Source organism: Canis aureus, chromosome 1 (genome assembly GCF_053574225.1).
Source record: "Canis aureus isolate CA01 chromosome 1, VMU_Caureus_v.1.0, whole genome shotgun sequence".
Taxonomy (NCBI): Eukaryota; Metazoa; Chordata; class Mammalia; order Carnivora; family Canidae; genus Canis; species Canis aureus.
This window is the reverse complement of record NC_135611.1, coordinates 27,411,863-27,427,054: the sequence shown is the minus strand read 5'-3', so window position 1 is coordinate 27,427,054 and position 15,192 is coordinate 27,411,863. Positions and strand designations below refer to the sequence as shown.

The following is a 15,192-nucleotide window of genomic DNA, read 5'->3' as shown; positions in this document are numbered from 1 at the left end:
AGGAACCCCTTGAAATTGTATACACACAGATTTGGATGCATATCTGAGGCCATTTTCTTTCTTTCTTTCTTTCTTTTCTTTCTTTCTTTCTTTCTTTCTTTCTTTCTTTCTTTCTTTCTTTCTTTCTTTCTTTCTTTCTTTCTTTCTTTCTTTCTTTCTTTCTTCCTTCCTTCCTTCCTTCCTTCCTTCCTTCCTCCCTCCCTCCCTCCCTCCCTTCCTTTCCTTCCTTCCTTCCTTCCCTTCCTTCCTTCCTTCCTTCCTTCCTTCCTTCCTTTCTTTCTTTTTTCTTTTTCTTTTTTTTAGATCTTCAATGAGTTTAAGATCTCTAAAGGTTATAAACCACTGCCAAAAATCCTTTTTTAAGCTTCCCAGGTTTTAATGTGCTATCTATGAGTTTATGGCACCTACATCAATCCTATATTCTTAACTAGCTGTTTGGCATATTCATTAAATTAAGCCAACATATCCAAAATTTATCAATCCCCTCTGAAATACTTGTGGTCTCTTAATTCTTCATTTCAGTTAATGGAACCACCCTCCAACACTCAGACACCTGAGTCAAAGATTTCAGAATCATTCTTTCGGCTCTTCTTTTTCTCTTATACCCAGTTAACTTTTCATGTAGCTTCCTTTCTGCATCCAGAGCACTGGTATTTTATTTCAGGCTTTCACATGTTCTTATGGCTATGGCCTTCTAATGGAACTTTGCTTGTAGTCTCCACAGTCTAGTCCATCTACCAAATAAGCTCCCAGAATTATCTTCCTACTTGTGCCACACCCTGCTTAAAGAAAAGTCTCTTGGCTCTCTTGCACAGACAAAATAGAATCTAGCTTGCTTGGCCTGGAATGCAGTGAGTTCCAAGTCTCCAATTTACCTTTTGTAACCTAATCTTTCACTTCCACAACTTAACAATCTCCACTTTTTACCATTTCTCCTACAACACCAGACCATTTTCTAATTTTGTATTGGCCCAGGATGCCCTTTCCTCCCTGCTTCAACTAACAGACTCTTATCCATAATTGGGTTCACTGAATATCCTATCCTACTGTGGCTAGGCCCTGGAATAGAGCTCAGAACAAAACAGTCAGGTAAGGAAGCCTCCTGGCAACTGTAAAATCTGACAACAAACGGACACGCAATTAAAACAATTAGAGAACGTGATCTATATTATAAAGGAAATAAGATGACAAGAGAAACTCTAGGGGGAATGATGCAAGCAGGCCTCTTAACTTCCTCGGAGATGACAAATTATTAATATGAGATCTTGCAGGATAAGGAGCCAGTCAGGAAAAATGAGAAAGGGATTCTCAGCAGAGGGCACTGCAAAAGTACTGTCTCCATCAGAACTGTGTGCTAGACCATAGGCACTGCACTTCTTGAAGAGAACTGTTGGATACAAATGTGTCTTTAGAATTTGGCTTAGCTGGCACTTGGTCATCAACTCAATAAATAGTTGCTAACTTAAATGAACAAGAGCAACTAAAAGAGAACTGTGAGGCTAAGGAATAAATAGGAAGGGTAGACATTTTTCACTGTAACAAATAAAAATCTTAGTAGCACCAAGCCACTCAAGTTCTCTGGCAGTATCCCATTATATCCTTATTTAATTTGCTGGTACATTTTGCTTAGTATTCATACACCTAACAAATTATGAATGGTTTCAGTTCAGACCCCCAAATCCTGAAGGGCAATTGTGTAAAAGCAACTGCTTTTACAAATACAGAAACATGGGGATCCCTGGGTGGCTCAGCGGTTTGGCGCCTGCCTTTGGCCCAGGGAGCGATCCTGGAGTCCCGGGATCAAGTCCCACATCGGGCTCCCTGCGTGGAGCCTGCTTCTCCCTCTGCCTGTGTCTCTGCCTCTCTCTATGTTTCTCATGAATAAATAAATAGAATCTTAAAAAAAAAAAAAAAAAAAAAGAGCTGAGTGAAGTAAGTCAGTCGGAGAAGGACAAACATTATATGTTCTCATTCATTTGGGGAATATAAATAATAGTGAAAGGGAATATAAGGGAAGGGAGAAGAAATGTGTGGGAAATATCAGAAAGGGAGACAGAACATAAAGACTGCTAACTCTGGGAAACGAACTAGGGGTGGTAGAAGGGGAGGAGGGCGGGGGGTGGGAGTGAATGGGTGACGGGCACTGGGGGTTATTCTGTATGTTAGTAAATTGAAAACCAATAAAAAATAAATTAAAAAAATAAAAATAAATTAAAAAAATAAATAAAAAACAGCAACAACAAAAAGAAACAAATAAACATGATTTTGATGTAAGGAAAGAATTATTTTAATTAAAACATACACACAAATCCTCAGCACTTTTGATGTATATATTCCCTTCTCTTTCTCCTAAGAGTTACGTTCTCCATTTTAACCCCAAGGGTCCTAATTCATCCACATCCTAAGTTCATTCCATGACAATTGGTCATACACTAGCTAACAGTCAGTTACTTTCAGCATATCAATCATCCAATTGGATGGGTATAAATGATAAAGCCACCATGCCTCTCTTTATGAAGTGAGAATGAGAATATAAGAAGACAAATTAAGAATGTAGCTTCAGACATTTGAAACTCTTCCAAATTAACAGGCCCCAAACAGAAAGCCTAGAAAGAGTAATGTAAAAGGCAAAAGCCTAGAAAGAGTAATGTAAAAGGCACACATTCTTAATGGACACACAAATAAAACAATTATCCAAGCAGTAGTGTACTATGTAGGCACTAAAGCAGATTTTCAAGATCACTGGCCAGCCAAAGGTTTCCTCTGCTATACTAAATATTTATATTAGCAACATGCTGCTAAGAGGATGATAAAAGTAATATCACATGGCTTTTTTTTTTATCAGTTATAAACTGTTGAGCTGTGTCACATACCTTACTCTAGGTCCCCCATCACCACCAAAAAAAAGGAGTAGAGAATTGGGTTAAGAAATCTAGTGCACCTTTGAGATTAGCATACCAAGTTCATGCTGAGGAAAGTCTAATGAATTGGTGACTATGCCTTCAAAATGGTTGTGCTTCCCACATCTACCCTACTCTGCCACCAGCAGAAATCCTGGGATTTAGTCAACTCATGAGCAATTAAAGGATGCTCATTACAACTTCACTAGGTTACACATGCATACAAATAATTGGAGATAGCCAAGAAGCTCACTGTAGCCATAAGCTAGTAAGAAAAAAAAAGGCTTTATTGCTCAACAAAAGTAACCTGATAAATGAAAAAGAATGGGGTGGTTCTTGTTCCATAAAAGCTTCAGGTTTACCATGAATCTTAGCTGAGGTTCAAATGATAATGGGCTCTATGAATGTTGACCAGGTCAAAAACCAAATTCCCATCTTCATATTTGTACATTTGGATTACACATTAGCTTTACTGTCTTTATATTTCAAGGACAACGACATCTATCCCTGAGAAAGTGTGGTGGGAAGAACACTAAGGAAACATTAATAATGTGTTAGTCAAACCTGTATTTCAAAAGGGGCTCTTATTCTGGACAATACTGACACTTTGGAGACCTGTTTTTGTAAAAATTTCCCATTCCAGTCCTTAAAATATCTAAAATTAAAGGATATGTGTATATGTGTATGTATCTATGTATCTATATTTCTATGGATACAGATATCAGTGAAATTGCCATGACCTTTTCTTTGCTTATCTCAATATTTTCCAGATCCAGGATCCATGATGGCTATGGGAATAAAGCTAACAATACTCTATCAATACTAAATCAATCTGGCCAATACAGTGATTACTCAACTAAATCAGCAATATTAACTAGACTTTATTCTCTTTAAATAGGAAAACAAAAGCCACATCTCCAAATACTAGCATATTGGCCAATCTTCTTACAGGGAGATGGTATAAAACAAACTAAAACAAACATGGCACAGTATGGAAGAAAGAGTTATAAAACTCTACTTCTATACATTTAGAGCAAAACGTATTTTAATAGCATGTTTTAGGGCAGCCTGGGTGGCTCAGCAGTTTAGTGCTGCCTTCAGCCCAGGGTGTGGTCCTGGAGACCCAGGATCGAGTCCCACGTCAAACTCCCTGCATGGAGCCTGCTTCTCCCTCTGTCTGTGTCTGTGCCTCTGTGTGTGTGTGTGTGTGTGTGTGTGTGTGTCTCATGAATAAATAAATAAAATCTTAAAAAAAATAAAAAATAGCGTATTTTATATAAATTTCGGTAATATACATTCTATAAAAATACTATTTCAACTAAAAACCATGAGCTTGATATTAGCCAAAATGGGAAAGAACAGTTTGCCATTCAATGTATAAACGAAAAAGCAGAAACATTTATTTTCTGTCAGCAGTTTCAAATGTCCATATAACTAAACTAAAACATTTGGATTTAACTTTGAAAAGTTAAGCATTGCAATAACAGCCTAAACAAAGCCACAATTATCAAGTTATTCCCCTGATTAAGCAAGCCTCAGTATATGGTGTTAGCCTTACCATAAACAAATAATTTTCCAGTCTTATGCAGTCACTCTTGAGCCAACCGAATTACTGGAACAGAGCAGCAGTTTCAGCTACTTCTAAAATTACAAGAAAGCTACTATGTAGAACATTTATAGTGACACAGAAAACTCGAATTAAATGGCTGGACAAAGACACCAACAAGTTTCAAGTTTACCACCATTTCAAGTTATACAAGCAAAAATAGTATCCTTTAAAGAAAGACTAATTCTGCTAAATGAAAACCATCAGGGTCTATTCCTTTTATTTAGGAGCACCATACAGCAAAACAAGCGGTCAAGTCCACAGGGTAATAGCATTTCAATAGCTGCAATGTGGTGCCAGACCAGGCTTTGTTGGCCTTCCTATTCTGAGAGATATCTCTTTATACTTAGTCCATCTGCCATAAGTGATAACCAAATGCTTGTGTGATAATTCAAAATTAAAACAAAAATGCTTCCCTCCCCCCAAAACTAACAGCAGAGAAGTGTCCAACAGTCAATGATCGCAAATCAAGAATTCCAATACTTTAACAGAAAGCTTCCAGAGGGAAGAAACAAAACATACAGCTGGTTCACCTTTTTTTTTTTTTAAAGATTTATTTATTTATTCGTGATAGACATAGAGAGAGAGAGAGAGAGAGAGAGAGAGAGAGAGAAAGGCAGAGACACAGGAGGAGGGAGAAGCAGGCTCCATGCCGGGAGCCCAACGCGGCACTCGAGCCCCGGTCTCCAGGATCAAGCCCTGGGCCAAAGGCGGGCGCCAAACCGCTGAGCCACCCAGGGATCCCCCAGCTGGTTCACCTTTAAGGTGCTGCCTAGTATCATCGCTGCTGGGAGAATCAGCTGATAGTTTTGTTTTTAAAGATTTTATTTATTTATTCATGAGACACACACAGAGAGAGGCAGAGACACAGGCAGAGGGAGAAGCAGTTTCCTCACAGGGAGCCAATGTGAGACTACTCACAATGCTGAGCACCATTCTGGTTTACCCTTAACTCTCACAGCAACTCCCATAGGCTAGTACTAATATTAACCCCATACTGCAGGTGAAGAAACTGAGGAATCAAGGCAGTGAAGTAACTTGCTCAAGGCCACATCACCAAGAAGCAGCAAAGCCACTATGTTCAACACAGAAAACCTGTATCCAGAATCCAAGCTCTTAAGCGCTGTATCAGCCTTAATCCCAAGAAAGCATAATTGATTTTAATCAACAATGTTCTGCCTCACGATGAAAACACCTGTAATCAATATATTATCAGCAAGAGGAAGTTAGCACCTGATTCTTTGGAACTATTAATAAAAAAAATTTTGACTTAAAATACTAAGAGTCAGCCATACATGTCCTAAGAAAACTCAACATACAAGCTGATTTGCAGTACTCTTGCTTGATGAATAAATTCTGCGTAGTCTAAGTTGCCAAACTTTTGTGCTGCATTTTTTTTGGTGAAATTGTAAACAGTTCCATTATAGATTCTTGCATGAAGGCTGATCTGAACTGTCCCAAAATTCACGTTAGTGTATATATATATTTTTTTTAACATTTAATGGGATCTCTAGCAGCCTATTTCCCATACAAAACAAGCCATTTAAACCAAACTTTGAATTTTATCACCAGTCACAATATAAAACCAGATGAATATAATTTCTGATACAACCCTATTCATTTTCATTAATGACACACTTCTAGAATCTTGGCTTTTCCACAACACAAACACACACACTCCACCTCTCTTCTTGATAAAAGGGTGTATCACAATACAAAAGCCAAATTTGTATACGTGGCATGGAAAGACCTTAAACATGCATATACTCTTTCTCCTTTTTGAAACTGCCCAAGGTGGTATTCATGGGACAAGAGAAAAGACTGCATCTACTCAAGGCAGTAAACCATTATTCTTATTGTTTGAACTGATTTCAGAAAAAAAAAAAAAAAAGGCCCTAATCATGTCAGACAAATTTTTGTTCCTTATAACTTGCAGCCAGCATAAAAAAGTTGAAATTGTAGGCATCAAGAATTAATCATTAATTAGACTAGATATCTGAAAGATTCCCCTCATCTACCAGATAATTACCTGAAGTGAAAAATACGTATATAAACTTTTATTAAAACGCTAATCTTCAAATATGCACATACACCTGCATGACATTAACATACAAGATGGCAACCCATAGTCCTGATCCTCAAGAAACTCCTAATTTAGCAGGCATGATGAAATCCGTACACCAACAGCACAAAAGATTTGTATGTATGTAAAAAAATATTTAAAATTCAAATTTGTGTGTCATGTTTTGGTATTCATGTACGTCATTTCTTTGCTATCTACACAAGTGCACAAAAAGCACCTGAGGAGAAACACCTTTCATCCAGCTGTACACACCTGATGTAGCATCAAGCATATAAAAGGTGAAACAAGCATCAGTATAAATCAGTATAAATTTCAGGAAATCCTTGTTTTTTAATTCAAATGTCACAAGACAGCTAAATTTTCAAAGCACTACAGGTTTTCGGTTAGAGATGCTAGAAACATTCTATAATAAATTCTTCTAAAATCAATTTAATTTTTATTTTTTAAAGCAATAATAATTTCATCACATGGTTGATGATGCAAGAGGATAATCACCAGATTATTAAAGACCTTCATTTAAAAACGCTGTCATTCACTTAACTAGATTATACAATATTTATTTTAAATGATGTGCCACATCCATGATAAGAAATAACATGCTAAAAATATTCAGTTGTGTATTTCACATGTATTTGTTCTACTTTAGAGCAAATTCTGCACATCCTATATATAGTAGTTGCCTTTCGTCTGTGGGGGATATGTTCCAAGATCTCTAGTGAATGCCTGAAACTCTACAAACCCTATATATACTACATTTTTCGCTATACATACATATTTATAATAAAGTTCAACTTATACATTAGGCACAGTAAGAGATTAACAATAGTAATAAAATAGAACAATTATAATGTGAGATGATAAAATGTCTGTGAGATGAACGATGCTGGCACTATGACCTAGCGTTAAACTACTAACATTCTGAGGATCATCTGCTTCCAGACCATGGTTGACCAGGGGTAACTGAAACCACAGGAGGCAAAACCACAGAAAAACAGGAGACAATCATATATCCACAAAGATTGTGCTACAAAAATTTTCCACATAAAGAAAAATTTGCAGAAATCACTTGAATTGTTCCCTCAAATTTGGCAAAATGTAATTTCAGTCAAATATTAAGATGAAAAAAAATTAGAAAAGATAAGAAAATTTTAGAATAAGAATTATGAAAACCTTTCTACAATACTCTCTTGCCTTTAAAAAAGTGACTGTCTACACTATACTACCACTTAAACTTTGAAAACACCTTTAATCCTGAAAAGTAACAATATTTTGTACATGCCTTACTTCAATACAATCTTTTGAGTCTCAGCATGAGGCTCTTAACCTGTTGTATTGCACAAACAGAATGAAACATGTGACATGACTGCTCCAATTTTCCAAATAAAGGTGAGGGATACAGACAGAAAATAAAACAAAGTAACATTAATGAAAAGGATATATAGACCTACCACATCTGTTGAAAGTTGAAAACTCTGTTAAGAAATAATACAAGCAGCACAAAAAAAATCATTTTGATTGAGACAGGATTTAATAAGGAGGGGAACTAAACCACCACCAAACCCTGGGAATACTGTAGTAGAGAGCAGGGAATGCCGAAATTGGGACTGTTACTAGAGGTGAAAGCTAGGGCGTGACCTCCAGTCAAGGGACATGGAAGGGACATGGAAGGGACAGAGCTAACCACAAACAGGTCTAGGGGAAGTGAGCATAATGGCAACCCCAGATTGAGGAAATTCACTAAGTCTCATTTGCACTATGAAAATCTTGGGACTCAGCATCCAACAGCCTCAAGCGTGGTCATCTCCCAGGAAATCCTTCACAGAACAGCTTTTATGAAAAGATTAAACAGCAGAGGAGACAATACTGTGTTTTTCCTCTTAGGAGTCCTAAAATGCAATTTTAAGTTTCCCAACGTTTATACTTCCACTAAAGGAAACTGCCCACCACTCTGCACATCCGTGAACTTCCTTCAAGAAGAGACGGTGAACCTCAATTCCATGAAAATCCTGAGTTAAAAAACTATTCTGGCACTACTCAACCAATCAAGAGCACTTAGTAGCAAGCAGATCATTGCAGGTTCTGATTTTGAAGGCAGAGAGTATGAAAGGAGGGGGCTGGGGACAAGGATGACACATTTTGTTTAAGAGAAGCCAAGCTTAGCAAAAAAAGTGGGAGACAAATAGAGGCTGTGGTTGGCATAATTGCTTCTGTGACTTATCAGTTTTATTTTCATCTTTAACCCTCCAATTTAAAGAAAGAGCTTTATTCTCACTGGACACAAAAATGATATTCTCTAGTAAGAATATGTAGCCACAGGGAAACCTCATCTACTGACCTGGAAGGATTTGGGAAAGTATAAAACCATTAAACAGTTAGTGATGTAAAGCATAAAGAGGTAATATAAGCTGATAAATATTTAACTGGACTTATCAAACTGAATAATTCTTCAAACGAGATAGCGAGAAAAGCCCCTTTTCCTTTTGGATAAACTGCCATTTTCTCAAACTTTAAGAGATGGCAGATTATGCTCCAATAGCTAAATCTTTTCCTTATATTTCTTTTTCAATTATCTCAAGGATTCTGTAATTGGTTCTTCACACACACACACAATCACACCAAGCTTGTTTCTTTTTTCCTTGAGCCAATGTTAAGGCACTGTCCTTAACCCTAAATACACAAGCCCACTCTGGTAAACTGCCAGTGTCGCTTTGGAACTGCAGGTGACAGATGCAGCCAGAGAGCTCACAGATGTGGACTGGCTGCAGTGTGAGTCTTGTTCCATTGAGCACATTGACAGAGCCCGCAGATGCACATCCCTGCAGAAGGAGTCTTAAAAAAACCGTCATTCCCAATTAAATTTACTTGTAGGGCTCTTACTGGCTGTCATTAAGCGCTTATTCCAATTCTCATCCTTGCTTACCCCTGCCCACAATTCGTCTTATCTTTCTTCGTTCCGGACCCTTCTTCATCAAACCTAATTTGGTTAATAATAATAACAATAATAAAGCGGGGCTGTTGGCGTGGCCAGCACCAGGAACCCGCGAAGGTGCGATCTGGGAGCCTTCCCGCCGCGGCAGAGGCCGCTGGAAGTTTACTGGGAAGCAATGGACCCCTAGCATCTTTGCAGGATCCGTCTTTCCTCTGGGTGAGAGCTTCAGGGAGCAAGCGGCGAGACAGTTGGGGGATCTCCCTTCTCCCGTCTTTCCCAGGGGTAGCTAGCACGAAAAATAAAATACCTCTTATGCTACACCCTACTCGATAACGCTCGCAGGCAGGCACGCCCCGCCCCCACGCCGTTATCCCCGAGGAGCTCCCCAAATATCACCCAGTCCTCCTAACAAGTGGACCCTCCCTCCGGCCCGCGGGCCAACTGCCCCCCACCTCCGTTCCCGTCCTCGGGTCGTCCGCCCCCGCACATCCCCGCCGCGGCACGGCCCGGCTCGCACACAGCAGCCCCGGCGCTCAGGCCGCCCGGTCGCCCGCGCTCCCCCAAGCCCAGGGTCGCCTACAGGGTTACCGTGGGAAGAGGGGGCGGCGGCAGAGAACGCGGCGGCAGCGCTGCTGCCGGTTACGTCGGACGCGAAGGATAAGCTGGAGGACAAGGATGATGATGAGGCGAGCGCGCTCCCCAGTCTCCATGGAACTCCCGCCCCGGCCCGTTGCTAGGAGCCCCCGAGGCTCGGGCTCCGTCTTTCGTGCTTTGTTGTTCCGGGTACTGGGCTGCCGCTTCTTCCCCGCGACAATAAATAGACCCGACGCAGGGGGAGCATAGAGACAGCGCGCGGAGGCTAGAGCGCCGCCGGGCTGGATGCCCCTGGGTTCCTCGCTAGCCACTCATTTCCGGCTCTCACTGCTCCCGTCATTTCCCCCCGCCCCTTTCCCCACTTTCCCTTCCTCCTTCCTCGTCCCCGGAGGCGGGCCCCTCCCGCTCTTGGCTTGGCGACGTCCGGGAATGGGGGGCAGGGACGGCGACTGGGCTACATCTTTTTTTTTTTTTTTTTTTTTTTTGCTTGAGGACCGTCTAAAAAGATTTCGAAAACACTGCGCGACCTTTTTTACGTTTTTAGCCGATATCTAAACATAAGTACCAAATTCCTGCCGACACTAGCCTACAGAGGGACTTTAATTGATCAAGACTTTAGAACTTTCTCGTTAGCTCGTTCGACTTAAAGGTCCACCATTTAACGTCGTTGGCAAAACGAGTCCTCAACAACTAAATTTATTTTCTAGGGCATTTTCTGTCTCAGAGAGTCCTATTTCGATAACATCGCGGCAAAGCTCTCATTAAGGAATTCCGATTCAAGTCCTAATATACAGCGATGGGAGAATGGATGGATGGATGGACAGACAAATGCATGGATAGACAGACGATAGATACTAGGGCAGGGAGCCTCCGGCACACTTCTGTCGCTTCTCCCTTCGCTCTTACTCCTTACTCAACTTGGGTTTGCGGTCAGAGCTCCGCCTTGGAGCCTGAGCACCTCAGAGGGTTTACGCGGTGTAGCCGGATCCGGGAAGGATGCACGGGGGGCGAGGGCGGCTCTCGGCTGGGGCCGACGGGCGTAGGCGGGCACTCACTCCAGCGCGAGCGGGGCGCCCGGGGACTGACACCCTTCCGCGGCTCTGCGCCCGAGTAGCCCTGGAGTGACCCGGGGACCCCGGGAGGCGCACTCTCGCCAGTTTGAACCGCCGCGCTGGGGCGCGGTGAGCCCTGGGGGAGGGGGGGGTGGCCTGAGACGCTGCCGGCGGAGCGAGACTCGAGTAACCGCAGGGAGCGCGGAGCAGCGCGGAGCCCCGCGACGCCGCCCGGGTCCCACCCCGGCTTGCACGGGCCTCTCGCCTCCCTCCCGAGCTCGGCTGCAGCAGAAGCCTCCGACCCCGGATGAGGCCGATGGGCAGCTCTGATTTAATTAAAGGTCTACAAGGCGGGATCATGGGTACCCCGGCCTCTGATTGGTGTGACTCCTGGAGGAAAAATGAGAAAGCCACTTGTCCTTTTGGGTGGGAGAGAAGACAAGGGCGGACGTCAAGGGGATTTGGGAGCATGTTAGCCATTTGGCTCTTTCATTATTCATTGGAAAAATATCTGAGCACTTAAAAGCCCTGTAGATGTATGGAATTTCCGTTTTGTTTCGATTTCTGTACTAACTTATTTTCAGATCTATTAAATAATTGTAGTTCGTGTTAGGTGTAAGGGAAGAAAATAAATAAGAGGCTTGATTGGGAAGTTTGGCTGTGTGTTAGCAGGGAGGGGACTTTTAGGAGGTGACATTGCAGCTGTTAGCTGAAAGGGATGGGAATAGAAGGGATGTTCATAGAGTGTTACAGGCGGAGGGAACAAGATGCCGAGATTGCTATGCTGGAGCATTACGTCGGTGGGACATCCTGATCAAATCAATGGAAAGAGTGACATGAGACGAAATTGGATAGAGCTTAAGGCCTTAAACCTTCAGTGCCTTATAGACATAGAAGGGAGTTTGGATTTTCTTCCAAGTGCTAGGGGACGTGAAGGGTTTTAAGCTGTAGCATAACATGGTCTGATATACCAACCGAATGGCGAGGGAAAGGCTATAATCCAGTGATTAGCGCCACTACTGAAAAGCCAATTTAAAGCAATGGTGACCAATTTTAAGGTCTTTATGAGGCAATTTTCTTTTAGGGGACCAACAAGATACCTGGCATAAAGCATGTCAGTTGCTTTGAAATCCCTTTTGTCATACATTAGTCAAAGACTTGTCTCACTGCCACCATTCCTCATTCTGGAAATGGATTCGGCTTTGCTGCAAGCACCATTCTCCATAGGCCTATTGAATGTCTATCCACTATCATACACACCGTTCCTCTGACCAAGGAATTCACTTCACAATGAAAGAAGTAAGACAATAAGATAAAACCTGTGGGCTTCATTGGTCTTAGAATGTGCTCCATTATTTAGGTGCCAGCTAAGATTATAATATTTTCTATTATTCAGGTGCTAGGTAAGATTAGAATATGCCATATATGTTCCAAACCAAGTCTCTCCATTAGCACAAAAATTTATACTTAACTGGGAGAATATATTTATCTGATAGATCAGTGCTACTTAAAATGTGGTGTATGGACCAAAGTCAGTCTGCAAACTGCAGTGAAATCAGCAATGAAATCGGTATAGAAATTGAGAGGAACATTTTGAAACTTCTAAGAATTTGGAAATTCTTAATATGGAATATTAAGCATGCAGTTTTATATGGAAAGTAAGCATGCAGTTTTATATTTATGAAAGCATTTGCCTTCATTGAGTTACTAACTAAAAACAAAAAGTGATCCCTCACAACAGATAGCTATGCCCACTAGGGTTTCTAGCTTAATGAGCTTGGTCAAAAAAAAAAAAAAAAATCAAGCTATTGGAATATACTAGCTACTTCTTGCTCTGTTAGTGCCACAAGAGAGAGAAACTAGTTCAGTAGGGCCATTCTGAAAGAGACAGGCAATGGTAGTGTGATACATAGCTGTTAAGAGGAGTCCTTTCTGCCAGTGGTCTCGTTATCCTATGCTGATATTGATCAGATAATATGTACTTCTGCCAATTGAAACAACTAAGTTTTATGCACACCCCCCCCCCCATAAGGTTAATACACTAACCAGAAATGCAGAGACCCAGCAGAGCAATGGAGTCAGGGATGTATCATTCCTCAGGACTCTTCTTAAATATCTTCTGCTGTGCCCCCTTATCAACTGAAAAAGGTAATTTCTACTATTATGCCAGTTGAATGGTCACAACTTAGGGGATAGTCTGAAGCTATAACCTGGCTTTACAATCCCAGCCTGTTTCTCACCCTATCATCAGATAGAGTCTGTGGCACAGACAGTGAATGAAGATCCAGGGTGATTGACAGAGTTGGTAGGCCAGTTTCCAAGAGATAGAAACAAGAAGGGCAAAGTCCCTATTCAAAGTTTGCTGTCTCAGTGAGATTTCTGATAACGACCGAATGGATTTCCCCCAAATGACATTGACTGACAGCCAAGTAAATTTTAAGGGATTGCCAGAAAACCTTCATCCTTGGAAAAGGCATCTACTGGTGTGCTGTGTCAAAGACAACATCCTGGTCTTGGTGTCAGCAGAATGATGAATTCAGTTGCCAGGGCAGTCGTAGAAAATTCCTTCTCACTACTTGCCTAAGGCAGGGTCTTTGAGAATAATAGATAAAGGGAATCTTGACACTTTGAGTGGTTGATCAAAGATCTCAATTCTCTGCTGGACAAGAGGAGCCCTTCTTACCCTTATTCTTGTCCAACAGGATATGATATATGCTCAACCATTGCACAGTGAGTCTCCTTTTTGCCCTTTCTCATCAGTTTTTGTTATCCTGTTCTCCATCCCCTCTAGTACATTGGTACATTATAGTATATATATATATATATATACATAATATATAGTATATTGGTACATTAAGGGAAAATGCATTAATTATCATTTAGCTAGATCTGGGCCTTTTCAAGACTGACTATACTCAAAGATCCTGAATTTGAGCTGGATGTAACTTTGAGTTTTCTCCTCCCACTGCATAGGGTTTGAGTAAATTTTCAGTTGCATAAGGTATAGTTGCTTTAGATTAAGAGAATTAGAGATATATAAAAAAACTCTGTGTGTGTGTGTGTGTGTGTGTGTGTATGTACACATACATGCACTGAACAATAGCCAAAGGATAACATGTAGGGAACATTTATTGTTTTGTCAGCCCAGAACATCTCTCTTCTTTTAGGGAGATTACTCTTACCACTTATTTGGGGAACTATGTTTACTTTTTACCTTCCTCCAATCTAATGCAGGTCCAAGTGGGAGTTGCAATAGTGATAATGATTGATAGAGAGGTGGGGTCCTCAGTTAAGCTGGGGCAACTGTGTATAATACCTGTACTGAAATTGCTCTCAGTTCCAAATTTACTTTATGTCTGCTCTGCGAAGATGGATCTTGATCCTTTGAATATTCTTGTTTGCTAGCTATCACAATGTTAAGTTTTGTCAGTAGAAAAGGCTAGAGAGACATTGAAGTAGGTAAGGATTTTTGCTTCCCAGTTCCAGTGTTCCCCCTGACAAGCTCCTGAAGCATGGAAGCCCTCTCTGGAATCTACCTCCTACAGCACAAGTGGTTCCCCTATGCCCACTCTGGAGTCCGAAGGACAGTCAGTGGTAAAGGAAAATCTTCCAAGTGGGCGTAATTAGAACAGTATATTTGCTTGTTCACCATGTCTAGAGTGAAGGGTGACCAGAATGGGCAATTGCTAATGGCTTTTCTAGATGTACAAGCACTTAGAAGAAATAGGATTGGAAGATTGGTGACAAGGAAGCACCAATCACACCTATCTATCACAAAGGAAGTGATAGATAGATGAATTTCTCTACATGGGCACAAACTGTGAAGATACTTGTGTCCCATTTTGGTGCACACTAAAGGTATCCATTGCAGAGGAGACTAGAAATAATCAGGTGGACAAAATGGCACTACCTGTGGATGTCAGCCAGCCTCTTTACTCAGCCATGCAGGATTTGTTCAAGGGACCCTTGAACAAAGTGGCCACGGGGGTAAGAATGTAGGCTATGCCTGTGCTCAACAACATGAATGT

At 41.2% G+C, this 15,192-nt stretch overlaps 1 protein-coding gene across 6 annotated transcripts in view; it reads right to left on the bottom strand.

The window, feature by feature from the left end:
• Positions 1-11,305, bottom strand: part of TBPL1 (TATA-box binding protein like 1) — a 39,504-nt gene extending 28,199 nt beyond the window's left edge. The window contains exons 1-2 of one of the 6 annotated variants that reach the window (XM_077893815.1): positions 10,107-10,246; positions 4,459-4,541 (exon numbers count right to left, since the gene is read on the bottom strand). The gene's annotated coding sequence lies outside the window, so the exon portion shown is untranslated. Of the gene's footprint in view, positions 1-4,458; positions 4,542-10,106; positions 10,265-11,030 lie in introns of those variants that run through there. The other 5 variants (XM_077893820.1, XM_077893798.1, XM_077893830.1 and 2 more) reach the window with 5 other exon arrangements.
• Between the last annotated feature and the right edge of the window lie 3,887 nt (positions 11,306-15,192).